General features: G+C 44.9%; 1 protein-coding gene across 1 annotated transcript in view; it reads right to left on the bottom strand.

Moving 5' to 3' along the window:
• The window catches only part of ARGLU1 (arginine and glutamate rich 1), a 326,061-nt gene that overhangs the window by 111,049 nt on the left and 200,270 nt on the right, over positions 1-14,742 (bottom strand).

Genomic DNA, 14,742 nt, shown 5'->3' with positions numbered 1-14,742 from the left:
CTAATTTTCCTGCATAGACGAAGCCTTTTAACAAGGGGAAAGATTGTTTAAATTTTTGGGTGGATTTGGTAATGTCAGGTCTCGAAGAATTCCAAGATAGTGGAATTAGGGGAGGAAGAATGCCATGTAGGATCTTGAATGTTAGGCAGGTACATTTAAAGTGAACCCTAGAAATCACTGGAAGCCAGTGAAGTTTTGACAGAAGCTGGGAAACAATTGAATTTACTTTTTGCGAAGATCAACCTAGCCGCAGTGTTCTGGATCCGCTGAAGTCTTTGAAGACTTTTCTTGATTAGGCTTAGATAGATGGAGTTACAATAGTATAGTCAGGAAAGAATGTTTGATTATACAAGGACAGCAAAATGTTGTTGGCGGAAGCAGGATCTCAACATGTGAAGACTAAAAAACATTTTTTTACCAGAGAGTTGAGATGGTCATTAAAGGAAAGTGTAGAGTCAATAATGATCCCCAAAACTTTGCTTGAGAATTCAATCTGCAGTGTGGGACCAGAAGGTAGTGAAATGAGCATGGGTAGTTGATCTAATTTTGGGCCAAGCCAAAGTTTTGTTTTGGACTCATTCATCTTAATTTGTACAGTGAGAGCCCAGAATTGGAACTTCATTATGCAAGCTGTTATATTTTCGGAGAGGTTAGTGAAGTTCGAACCTATCTCAAGAAGGACAAGGTTGCCATCCGCATATGTATATAGTGTTTTGAAGGGAGACAGATGGAAGAGTTTCAAAGAAGACATATAGATGTTGAAAATAGGGGACACAGGTAATCCCTGCGGGAGACCACATAACAGTCTCCAAGGAGAAGACATGGTGCCATTCATGTTAACAGTGTAAGAGCGGGATCGTAAACATTTTGAGAACCAGTCTAAGACTGTGGAATCAATGCTTATCTCAGAAAGTTGGTAAATTAGGATATCGTGGTGGACAACATCAAAAGCCGCAGATAAATCTAATTATAGTAAGATAGCAAACTTATTACAAGATTTAAGTTGCTGAACCTTTGAGATTAATGAGGCCAGTAGGGATTCGGTGCTGAAATTGGGTCTGAAGCCATATTGGCAAGGTAATAGAATGGAGAATCTCTCTAAATAAGATGAGAGCTGAGTGGATATAATACCCTCAAGCATTTTGGTCAGGAGAGGAATATTTGCTATAGGACATTAGCTAGAAAGGGAGGATGGATCTAGATCAGCTTTTTTCAGTAATGGGGTCAGGGCAATGTGTCCCATTTCTACGGAAAATAGGCCTGATAGTAAGGTAGAGTTGATAAGTCTGGTGAGAGATGAAATAGCCTGTGTGGGAATTTTCTCTTATAGGTAAGAAGGAAGCGGGTCCAGGGCACATTTGCAGGATCTTAATTTGTGGCACAGTTTAGAGACCTGGGCTTTGGATACATGCTCAAAGACTGTCCAGGATCTGTCTACTGGAATAGGGTTAGTGCCACTGGGCACCAGAGAATTGTAAGTGACTGCTGAAGGAAAAGAGTTTCTTATAGTAGCAACCTTTACACTGAAGAATTTTGTTAGGTTGTCCGCTGCTGGAGAGGAGGGGAGAATAGAGGAATCATTTTTAGAGGTTAAGGAGCGCCAGATGTAAACAATGTACTGCTCTGGTTATTGGATCTGGTGATTTTATCACCATAGAAATTCTTCCTTGCATTTTTTAGTACTATATTATAGAACTTAATACAGTCCCTCCAAGACTGTCTATCTGCGGGGGATTTAGATTTTTTTTCCATTTACACTCCAGTACTCAGCATTTCTGCTTCAGTTCTCTGTGGTACGAAGATACCAGGGGGCCTTACGGGAGTAGGAGACCGTTTTAGTAGATAGAGGAGCGAAAGAGCAGTATGTAGTCTCAGAGAGGTTTACCCAGTTGTGCCAGTTGGTTTCTGGGGTATAAAGTTTAGGACAAAAGGAAAACTGGTTGAGAAATTGGGTCCAGAACTGTTCACTCGCAATTTTTTTTGCGTAAAGTAATAGATTTTGTGGCATGGGGTTGAACCCCAAGGTGAGACATGAAAATGGGGAGACAGAGTACCTACAAAATGGTCAGACCATGGGACATGTTCCCAAAACACCTTTGGCTAGAGTTTTGTAGTTCATAATGTCAAGGAAACTAATGATGTCTAGAGTGTGCCCCTTTTCATGGGTTGGAGAAGGAAAGCCCAGAGAAGTGAGAAAGTTGTTGAATTCAATCACATTCTTGCTGGTGTCATCGTCAAGGTGGAGATTGATATCACCAATAATCAGTAATCTTTGAAATTTTAGGAAATCTTGAACAACCCCACTCTATTCCTGAACAACTGGGACATAAGAGCAGTCCCTCAAACTTAGGGTGAGACTGATGAGCCAGCTGCCAGGATCGAAGATCCAAATGCAGAATCCCACTTGGCTACCATACCTATCCTGTAAAATTGGAGAACATATGCAGAGAAAGCTAAGTGGTAGCTCTACTAATCTCTTCCAGGGAAACAAATGAGGATTCAATTCAAGAAGAAGAAATGCCTCACGTGGAATGGGCTATCACCGAAATAGGAAGCCACATCTCAGCTACAATGTAGGTGGATGAAATAGCCATCTGAAATGGTTGCCTTTGACACTGGCCTGCCCTTACAGCCAGCACCAACTAGCACAAAGTATTTCAGCAAAAGCCTGTGCAAATCCAAAGATCTCAACTTGAATGAGTCCCTGCAGAAGTCTCCATGCTGAACACAACTTTGTATTCCACACTGGAGACCAAAAGTAATGTATGACAACAGACTTCTGTTCACTCTTCATGGACTTTACAGTTCATTATTACAATAAATTTAAGTTAGGAATGTCTTATGATCGTAGGGTCAATTACTATTTCATATTATTGGTATGGAAAATGTTTATTATAATTAATATAACCGGTCAATATTTTAGTTATAGCTTTACTGGTAAACTGCTATACTCATAAGTAGATTTAGGATGAGTTTACATTTAACATATTTTACAGGGGTTGAATGAATTGACATGTGTTTATGTTTTAAAGGAAGTGGGTCAATGTGAGTTATATTGTTGCTTATGATATGTTTATTAAATGTGCTTTCTAAATAAATGGAAGGACCTTTATTTATTTATTTTCAAGGGTGTATTATTATTGAGGATTGTGCTATATTAGGTTTTATTTGTTCACAAAGAAAGGTATAATTGATATAAAGTCACTATTAGTAATTAATATAGATCAGTGTTCTTCAACCTTTTTACACCTATGGACCGGCGGAAATAAAAGTGGCAAACTACTAAGACTAAAATAACCCCCCCATCTCCGCCCCATCCCAGAAACCATCTGATCCCATCTGCACAAGCCTCAAATAGTTATGACTTTATATTGAACATATGTTATTAAAGTATAAAAGAAACAATATTCTGTACAAATAATAAAGGGCAAGGATCAACAAAACCCGTCTCCTCTCCCCTTCACATATATCCCCTCTACTATCAAGAAAACTGAATAAGTCAAATTATTATAGAATGTTACACAGAAATATCATGCTAACAGAATACCGCAGTCACACATGAATAGTGTTAAGGGAGTGAAAGTAGGGCAACTGCCCCCTAGTCAGAGAGAGCCCTAAGCCAGCTGGAAGCTAAAAAAGCACTGCCTGGGCTTTGCAGTCCCCTAGTTATGTCAAACACCAGCTCTAGCAGGATACATATTTCAAATCTGATATATTCTAATCACAAGATAGAAATAAAATTATTTTTTTCTATCGTTTGTCATCTCTGGTTTCTGCTTTCGTTGTCTTTTCACTCTCTTCCACCCAGCGTCTGCCCTCTGTCTCTTCAATCCAGCATCTGCCCCTTCCATCCACTGTCTGCCCTCTCCCCCTTCCTTATGCTTTCTGCCTTCTTTCTATACCCCTTTCCATCCAGCCTGTGCCCCCTCTCTCCTTTTTACATGATTCATTCTGCTCTCTTCATTTTTATCTCTCCTACACCAGATCTAACATCTTTGTCCCTCTCTCCTTATTTCTCATCTGACCCCCTTCCCAGCATCAATCTCTCTCTACTCTCTCATTCCTCTCTCTCCCCTTTCCCTCATCTGATCTCTCCATTCCATCCTAACTCCTTCCCCTCCTCTAATCTCCCTGCCAGCTGTTTCCTTCTTATTTTCCTTCCTCTGCTATTCAGCAGTACCCCTTCTCCCTTTCCTCCTCCCCTAATCCAACAGTATCCTCTTCCCTTCCCTTTTCCTCCTCCTCCCCTGTCCAGCAGTACCCCTTCCCTCTCCTCGCCAGCAAATGTTTCCTCTCTTTAGCATAGCGGCAGCTCTGTGTGCTTTTAACTTTGGCACACAGCTGCCCCTAAGCAGTAGTTTAGCCGCGGTTTCATGAGGCAGCTTTGGGGCTTTTGCTAGGCCGGCCCACATTGCATTATCGAAGAGCCCACTGCTTTCCCCAGAGAAGACCGCTACCAACACCACGCCATGCGCAAGGGCCGAAGCATAGAGGCACAAGCCCCGGCTCCTTGCCACACTGGGACCGCTAAGAGATGCCAAAACCCTGCCGGAGCGAACTTAGAAGCTCCCGTATATACCTCACCGCAGTAGAGCAGCAACACTGTAAAGATGCAGATCAGGTAGATTTGCGCCACCCTGCTCGCTCCAGCTTGTGATACCCAATTCTCGCCTGTCACAAACACCACACAAAAGAAGAAACAACCCCCTTATAAGCCTGCACATCTTTTTGCTTAATCCAGAACGGCACCATTTGAAGAGGATAAAGCAGCTTGGGTAAAAGGACCATTTTGATAAGGGTGATACGCCCAAGAAACGATAGTGGAAACTCTATCCACCTCTTGCATAGGGCTCTTATAACATCCAGTTTATCAAGCACGTTCTTCCAATAAGCCACCCCAAGATCTGCATGCAAATAAACCTACAAATACTTAATCATACCCTTGGACCACTGCAACGGAAAGGAGAGATTATGCCACAGAGCACAAGGAGGGTTGACTGCCAAGGCCTCAGACTTATCAAAGTTAATCTGCAGCCCGGAGAATGCACCAAATTGCTGAATAAGCTCTATCAACTGAGAAACTCCCGTTACCGCATCACCCAAAAAGATGAGCATATGGTCCGCAAATAAGTTAATTTTAAATTCCCGGGACCCCATCCAGATACCGCGCAAGGTCTAGTGCAGGCGAAGTTTTGCTGCTAGAGGCTCCAAGGCCAAGACAAATAACATAGGTGAAAGGGGGCAGCCCTGTCGTGTACCTCTTGCTAAAGTGAAAGAAGTGAGCCCCCCATTTACCAAAATCTGGGCAGTAGGTTGAGCATATAAGGAGCTGATCCCAACCAGAAAACTCCCCAGAATGCCCAACTGGGGCAAAACACAAAAACAGTAATCCCACAACATTTTATCGAAAGCTTTTTCAGCATTTAAACTAACAATGAGGGTGTTCTGCTGGCCAGGATACCCCCTCAAAAGTCCAGGATTCTGCAACACTGATAGCGCATGCAGAACATTAGCAGACGAATACTGGCCCAGCACAAAGTCAACCTGGTCCGGGTGGACCAGGCTGGGCAAAACCTGGCCCAAACGCACAGCCATGATGGCTGCGAACAACTTTGTCTTGATTACGCAATGAAATGGGTCGGTAGGACCCCAACTGATCTTCTGCCCTGCTCGATTTCGGGAGAACCACAAAGGGCCCCACATAGGGCTTGAAAAGGGCCCACCACCCGAGCCCCCAACAGTTTGTAGTATTCAGGACCCAGCCCATCAGGCCCAGGTGCTTTAGCTAACCTCAAGGCTTTAATAGCTTTCTGAATTTCCAGCCCTTGCACAGGAGCGTTCAGCACATCCCGTTGTTCCTGCCCCAAAGTCGGAAGCTGAAGGTCCCTAAAGAAGGCAGTCCTCTGTTCAGTGTCACAAGTCCCCCGATCATACAGAGCCTGATAAAAGTCAACAAAATTCTGCTGTATACCCAATAGGGTCATTACCTCACTCCAATTCGGGGCCCTTATTTTAGGAATAAGGCACTTTTCAGCCCTTGCAGTAACCAATGAGGCCAACAATGTACCTGCCTTATTTCCCCACCGGTGTAAGCGATATTTGTACATCCGGATATCCCTAAGGGCTCTATCTGCCAGTAAATCATTAATTTGACATCTTAAAGTCAAGTATTGAGACCTGGCAGTAGGAGATCCCCCCACACTACGTACTAACGTTATGCTAAGTCCAACAGTGCCTTATCTCGAGCTTTCCATTTTCGCGCAGTGTACAAGGATTTAATCCCGTAAGACAGCTTTACTGGCCTCCCAAAACACCACCTCCAAAACGTTGGAAGCAGGATTGTCGGCTATATAAGAATCCCACTGCCGTCCAAGGAAAGCACAAAACTCTACATCCTCATACAGCGTGGGATGCATATGCCAGCCAGTTTGCGACCACTGTGATGATCTTCGATCATCCCCTGGGATACTCCTGACAAAAGGGAAGGGGCCACCAGTAAATAGTCCAGTAAACAGTCTAGGCAACTGTGTACATTATAGACTAGGGAGTGGAAAGTGAAGTCAGAGTCGTCAGGATGAAGCGTATGCCACAGATCCACTAGGCCCAGCTGTCGCATGACAAAATTCACCCCTTTGTGGTCACCCCCTTTCAACCTAGGTTTGGGAGGCTTACAATCAATGAGGAGGTTAGCGGTAATGTTAAAATCCCCAACTAACACCAGCTGATATTTTTAGAAAGGAGTTAGAGCAGCCACTAGTACAGAAAAAAATCTATGAGAGTATACATTAGGGGCATAGAGGGAGCAAGAGACATTTTTTCCCCAAAAAGACCCCAGCCCAAATCATATAATGGCCTTCAGTGTCCTGAATCACTTTATGTAAGGTACAAGAATGCTTTTTGTGAAAGAGGATAGCAATGCCTCGTTGTCTACTATTGCATGAAGCATACGCTATCTCCCCCATCCAGTCCCTCTTCAGCTTGGCGTGCTCAGAGACACTGTAGGAGCAGGACATCAACATGCAATTTCTTACAATACTGAAGCACCTTACTACGCTTAACAGGAAAGTGCAACCAATCAATATTAAAGCTAGCAATCTTAACATCACCCATGAGGAAATCTAGTACAATCAACAAACCTAAAAGTCAACAGTCCACGCGGAGCAGCAGCATCGGCCTCCCAGCCGAACTAACACGCCACCCACCTGTGGAACAGGTCCAAGCAGAGTCCCAGGATGCACCCCTCCCACTTCCTCTTCCCCAACAGTTCTCCCTGATCCACCACCCCCACTTGTGCTTCCCCAGGTGGTCCCCCTTATCTCAGGCACTTCCCATCCAGCCAGAACCCACACATACACCCAGAGCCCCAGAACAACCACCTGCCACATATCACACCCATACACAGTCACTCACGCTCCCCCCACCCCCAACAACCCTTAGATGTAGAAACAGTACCATAAACCAGTCCAGAACCAGCGTCAATGCAAACACACAGAACAAGCGAAAAGTGAGAAAGGGTGTAAAGCCACCATCAACAGAGCAGCGAAACAGGTTGTTCTCCTTGAGGCAAGATGCAACACTATTCACCAAAAGGTCAATGAAACCCCCGACTCAGGCCGCTCACACTTCCAACGAATCAAAGGAGACCAGTGTCAGGAAAGGCACAGAAGCGGCAGGGACCGGGTCTCCCCGAAGTAGGTCTCAGCAAGTTCAAGGAGAGAGTCCAAAAACTCTCAAGCTCTGTGAAGAGGAGGAAATCCACTGAGCTCACACAGAGTCAAGAGCGCCCAAATCCAGGAGGCAAATAAGCAAAATCAGGAACCCAACATCTGCCTTACTGCGCCGGCAGCTTCTCAATGAACCGCTTCAGCTCTTCCACTGTTGTCAATGTAAGGGACCGGTTTTCGTGAGTCAACCTCACCTTGGCGGGATAGAGAAAAGCAAATCGAATCCCCCACGTGACCAGCTGCAAGCAATATGGCGTGAAGGCTCTTTGCTGTTCTGCAACTTTAGTGGAAAACTCCAGGAAGATCATGAGCTTGGCCCCTTCATATATCAATTTCTAGATTTTTTGAACATGTCCAGAAGATGTGCCTTAATCATATAATTATGGAATCTGGCCAACACAAGTCTTGGTCGGCCATTACCTTCACCCTCTCATCGCCAGATTGAACACACCGCTGCGCAAGCCACAGCAATGCACCCTTGCACCGGTAAGCTTGTAAACCTGTTTGTGAGGAAATTCACTGGCTACTGACCGAGACAAGAGGGTTTCTTGGGGGAGTTAGAGCGGAGCTCCGTGTTCGTACGTCCGTTTAGGTACCAGCCATCACATGAACCCCCCCTCCCCCCCCCCGGCGAGTTCTTTTCCTGTCCCTGCTCAAGTCCTACAAGCTTTGTCCTCATCTGCACAAGCCTCAAACACTTTAAAATCATAAGGCAGAGCTTACAGGAATGGAGCAGGGACAGTGACAAAACTCGTGAGGACAGGATGGGGAAATTGAGAGAATCTCCTCTGAAGAACGGGTGCTCCTGAATAATTTTTTTAAAAAAGTTTATATAACGCAGGACCATTAAGTTCTATGCAGTTTACAATAATTAAAAATGCTACAGATTGAATAAAACTTACAAAGCTAAAAGCTCATAACTAAAACATTAAAGAAAATCATTGTATAAAATTTTGAAATCAGCTACCTAAGTGCTTCAGGAAAAAATATGTTTTTAGGTGTCTCCTAAATTCCTCATAAATATTAGTAAGTAAAAGCAGTTTTTCTAAATCTTTACCCCATAATGCTGCCTGATACAAAAAAAGATGTTAATGATATTTTTTAAGTTTACATCCTCTAACCAGTGGGGAGACAAAGTTTAAGTGTGAGCTTCTCTTATGTATATTGGTTGAAAAAGAAAAAAGATCAGTTATATATTTAGGTGTTAACCCAAATAAAACCTTAAAACAGAAACAGCCAAACTTAAATTTCACATGCGCCTCCATCGGTAGCCAATGCAGACGTCGACAAGAAGGTGTGATGTAAAACTTCTTCAGCCCAAAGATCAGCCTGCCTGTCGCATTTTGCACCAATTGCAATCGCTGCATATTCTTCTGAGAAATTGCCAAATAAGCAATATTACAGTAATCTAATTAACTTGGTATAAGGGATTGTACCAAAATTCTAAATGATGAAACATCAAAATATGCTCTAATGGACCGAAGCTTCCAAAGAGTAAATAAAACCCTTTCTAACTAAAGAGTCCACCTGGTCCTTCATAGTCAAACCCTGATCCAATATTAAACCTAGAATCTTAATAGTAGATTGAATAGGATAATTAAGTTTATTGATACACAATGATGTTTTAGTATCGAACAGATGTGATGAAGCTACATAAAATTTTGATTTTTCTGAATTAAGCTTCAGTCATCCATTGCTCCATCAAATTTAATACTTCTGTTGCTTTAGGAATGACTTCAGGGAGAGAGGTAGCAAATGGAGGCAGCAGGCACCGGTGAAGACAGCGGCAGGAGGGAGAGAGGAGAAGCAGGAGAGAGACTGAAGGAAGCAGGCAGCTTGGGGTAGCGGCAAGAGGGAGCTCCGTCCACCTCCAACGCGTCACCGCCAGCATCACCACCAGAGCGCCCGGACTTCCCCTTAAGAGGAGGAAACCATAGCGCTACAATTTCAGCTACAGCCGGTGCGGGAGGCAGCAGGCAACGGTTAAGACAACGGCAGCAGGCACCGGTTAAGACAGCGGTTGGAGGGAGAGAGGAGAAGCGGGAGAGAGACTGAAGGAAGCAGGCAGTGTGGGGTAGCGGCGAGAAGGAGCTCCGCCCATCCCCAACGCATCACTGCCAGCGTCACCACCAGAGCGCCCGGATTCCCCCTTAAAAGGGGGTAAGCCAACGGCGCGCGGCAAAGGCAAGCAGCAAAGGCGCTGGCCTTAGTGAGAGTGCCTTTGCGAAGGAGCCTGTAGAAGGAGCCAGGAAGCTATGCTGACTAACAGAGAGCCCCAAAACGTAAGATACATTCCGGTTTGTTTGTTGTTTTTTTATTTTTTACCTAGCCACACAACACACACCTAGACAAGCACTCGCAATCAACTCAGCAGCACCAACACAACTCGCGACCAACAACCAACAGGAGGACAGCTAACAAGAGGTCAGGACACACACAACTGAGAAGGAGAACAGGATATGAGCGCCCACAGAAGCTAGAAGATGAGCTTTCCAGTCATCTGCACCGACTGCAGTATGTATGACTACCTCCCCGGGGACTAGGGCATACGTTTGCAGCCGATGCAAGGAGCTGGACAGCCTGAAACTGCAAGTCCGGCTGCTGGAGGGAACTGTGATAGAACTAGAAGAACTCCTTGCCAGTAAAGAAGAAAACCACATGCAGGAGAAGTTGCTGGGGAGTCCAATACCAGCGAAGTGATCATGGAATTAGAGAGATTCATCGAGGAAGCCCACCAGCAACATGTGGAGGTCCCAGGGCTGGAGATCCCAACAACCATGGAAGAGGTCCCAGGCGATATGGAAGGAGGCATCGCTACAACTGAAGAAGAGACTAAAGCGGAGGTAAAAGATGACCACACACTTAGCAGAAATGAGAGCCCATCTGGGAATCCACCACAGAAGAGAGAAGACAGGTCCTACACCTTGGATACAGACTTGCGACCTCCTAAGAACCCCCGAATAAAGAAGACAGGGATCATCGTTAGAGATTCCATCATACGCAATGTGGACAGCCACATCACAGGAGGAAGGGAAGATAGACTGGTCACCTGCCTGCCTGGTGCTAGGGTGAAGGATGTGGCCAACAGGATCACTAGGATCCTAGACAGCACAGGAGGAGAGGACATTGCTGTGATTATCCACGTGGGAACCAACAAAGTGAGCGGACGGAAGTACGACAGGGAAGAAATGAAGGGCCAACTCCGCTCACTCGGAAGAAAACTGAAGGTCAGGGAGGTGAAAGTGGCCTTCTCAGAAATCCTCCCAGTACTGAGAGCAGATGGAAAGAGACAGGACGAGCTGCGAGCTATCAACGCCTGGATGAGACGATGGTGCGACGAGGAAGGATTCGACTTTGTGTGCAACTGGACAGCATTTTGGGGATACTATAGAAACAACAGCCTACACCTCACCAAGCAAGGAGCAAGAGTCTTGGCTGAAAACATGAAGAAGATCATTGAGAAGGCTTTAAACTAAGGAACAGGGGAGAGCCGACAGTCGACATCCAGTCAATCGCCCGGACATTAGGTGATCCCAAAGATGGATCTACAAACAACTGCTCAGATAAACGGGAAGATCGGAAGTGACAGAGAAAGAGCGCAAAAGCATACAAAAAGTGTTATGAAGACTAAAAAGTCCAAGAAAGCAGCACAAAGGGAGCTCAAATGTATGTACACGAATGCCAAAAGCTTGACAAACAAAATGGGGGAACTGGAAGAAATAGCAAGACGAGAAGAGCTAGATATCATTGGAATTACCGAAACTTGGTGGAATGAAGAAAATGAATGGGACACAGTACTGCAGGGATACAAACTATACAGGAGAGATAGAATAGGGCAAAGAGGGGGCAGAATTGTCCTGTATGTCCAAGAAGGAATAGAGTCCATCAGAGAAGGGATGACGGAAGGAAAGGATAAACTGGAGTCCCTCTGGATAAAGATTCTTAGACAGAGCGGAGCAGACACAAAAATTGGCCTCTATTATCGACCCCCAGCACAGACAGAAGAAACAGACACAGCAATGATAGAGGAAATCAACCATGAATGTAGAACAGGTAACGTCATGGGAGACTTCAACTTTCCGGGGATAGACTGGAACCTCAAACTGCGGCAGGGAAACAAAGTTCCTAGAAATAATAGGAGATTGCTTCCTGGAACAAATGGTGGGAGAACAGACAAGAGGAACCGCAACCTTGGACTTAGTCCTAAATGGCATAACTGGAAGGACAACAGACGTGGAAGTCACGGTCCCGCTAGGGACGAGCGATCACAAAATGATCAATTTTAACATTGGCATCGGGATAGGGAAACAATCCAAGACTCAAACCACAACCTTTAACTTCAGAAAAGGGAATTACAAAAGCATGAGAGCCATGGTTAAAAAACGGCTCAAGAAAAGGACAGCCGAAATCAAAACGGTCGACCAAGCATGGTTCCTACTAAAAAATACCATCACTGAAGCGCAGAATCTCTACATTCCGCAGATATCCACAGGAAGGAAAAATAAGAACAAATAAGAACAAAGGAGAACCAGCTTGGCTAACTAAAGGGGTGAAAGATGCGGTAAGGGAAAAGAGGAACTTGTTTAAAAAATGGAAACGTGAACGAACGACGGAGGCCTGGAACAATCACAGGGTCGACCAGAAGAAGTGTCACAAGGTGGTAAGAGATGCCAAAGAGGTCTATGAGGCGCGCAAGAAGCTAAAAACTTCAAGCCCTTTTTAAGATACATAAAAGGGAAAAACCAGCAAAGGAGGCAGTGGGACCTCTCGATGACCAAGGAAGAAAAGGGTGCATCAAGGAAGACAAACAGATTGCAGATAGGCTAAATTCATTCTTCACGTCTGTCTTTACCAAGGAGGACACTGCATCAAAGCCCGAACCAGGGAAAGTATTCAAGGGTGTAGTTGAGGATAGCCTCACCACAGTGAATGTGGACTTGGACATGATATATTATCAGATCGACAGACTAAGAAGTGACAAGTCCCCTGGACCGGATGGAATTCACCTGAGAGTGCTAAAGGAACTTAAGGTAGAAATCGGAGAGCTATTACAAACCCTAGCTAATTTGTCAATTAGAACCGGGCGAATACCAGACGACTGGAAGATAGCGAATGTTATTCCAATCTTCAAAAAAGGATCGAGAGGAGAACCAGGAAACTATAGACCTATGAGTCTTACGTCGCTTCCTGGGAAGATGGTTGAAGCATTAAGGATAGCATAGTGCAACACCTGGAAAATCACGACCTGATGAGAACTAGTCAACATGGCTTCAGGAAGGGGAAGTCATGTCTGACGAATTTACTTCAATTTTTTGAGAAGGTGAACAAACAAATTGATAGCGGAGACCCGGTGGATATAAGAACATAAGAACATAAGCAATGCCTCTGCTGGGTCAGACCTGAGGTCCATCTTGCCCAGCAGTCCGCTCACGCGGCAGCCCAACAGGTCCAGGACCTGAGCAGTAATCCACTATTTATACCCTTCTATTCCCTTTTCCAGCAGGAAATTGTCCAATCCTTTCTTAAACCCTAGTACCGTACTCTGCCTTATAACGTCCTCTGGAAGCGCATTCCAGGTGTCCCACCACACGTTGGGTAAAGAAGAACTTCCTGGCATTTGTATTGAATCTGTCCCCTTTCAGCTTTTCCGAATGCCCTCTTGTTCTTTTATTTTTTGAAAGTTTGAAGAATCTGTCCCTCTCTACTCTCTCTATGCCCCTCATGATCTTATAAGTCTCTATCATATCCCCTCTAAGTCTCCTCTTCTCCAGGGAAAAGAGACCCAGTTTCTCCAATCTCTGTGTATGAAAGGTTTTCTATCCCTTTTATCAGACGTGTCGCTCTTCTCTGAACTCTCTCGAGTAACGCCATATCCTTCTTAAGGTATGGCGACCAAAACTGGACGCAGTATTCCATTGCCTGATACAGCGGCAGAATAACTTCTTTCATCCTGGTTGTAAAACCCTTTTTGATTATACCTAGCATTCTATTCGCTCTCTTAGCAGCCGCTGCGCACTGTGCCGTCAGCTTCATTGACCTGTCCACCATTACCCCAAGTCCCTCTCTTGGGTACTCTCATTCAATAACATCCCTCCCATCGTATAGTTGTACCTCGGGTTTCTGCTTCCCACATGCAATACTTTACATTTCTCAACGTTGAACTTCATTTGCCATTTTGTCGCCCATTCCCCTAGTTTGTTCAAGTCTCTTTGCAATTCCTCAGAGTCCTCTGTAGTCCAAGCTCCCCTAAATAGTTTGGTGTCATCTGCAAATTTTATTATCTCACACTTCGTCCCTGTTTCTAGATCATTTATGAATATATTAAATAGCAGCGGCCCGAGCACCGAGCCCTGCGGAACACCACTTGTGACCCTCCTCCAGTCCGAGTAGTGGCCCTTCACCCCTAACCTCCGTTTCCTACCCGCCAACCAGTCTCTGATCCATCTATGTACGTCTCCGTCCACCCCATGGTTCTTCAGTTTCCGGAGTAGTCATTCATGAGGCACCTTGTCAAAGGCTTTTTGGAAATCAAGGTATATGATGTCTATGGGGTCACCTCTGTCCATCTGTTTGTTAATTCCTTCGAAGAAGTGTAGTAAGTTAGTTAGGCACGATCTCCCCCTGCAGAAACCATGTTGGCTGGTTATCAGAAGTTCGTTTCTTTCCAAGTGTTCATCGATGTTTTCTTTTATCAGTGCTTCCACCATTTTTCCCGGAACCGAGGTCAGACTTACCGGTCTGTAGTTTCCAGGGTCACCTCTTGATCCCTTTTTAAAGATGGGCGTGACGTTGGCCGTCTTCCAATCCTCCGGGATCACACCTGTCTTCAGGGATAGGTTGCATATTTGCTGCAGTAGTTCTGCTATCTCCTCCTTTAGTTCCTTCAGAACCCTTGGATGGATTCCGTCCGGACCTGGGGATTTGTCAATTTTTAGTTTATCTATCTGCCTGCGTACATCTTCAAGGCTCACTTCCATGAATGTTAATTTTTCTGCTTGATTTCCATTGAAGAATTGCT

The sequence above is a fragment of the Geotrypetes seraphini genome, chromosome 6 (assembly GCF_902459505.1).
Source record: "Geotrypetes seraphini chromosome 6, aGeoSer1.1, whole genome shotgun sequence".
Taxonomy (NCBI): Eukaryota; Metazoa; Chordata; class Amphibia; order Gymnophiona; family Dermophiidae; genus Geotrypetes; species Geotrypetes seraphini.
This window is presented reverse-complemented; position numbering and strand designations above follow the sequence as displayed.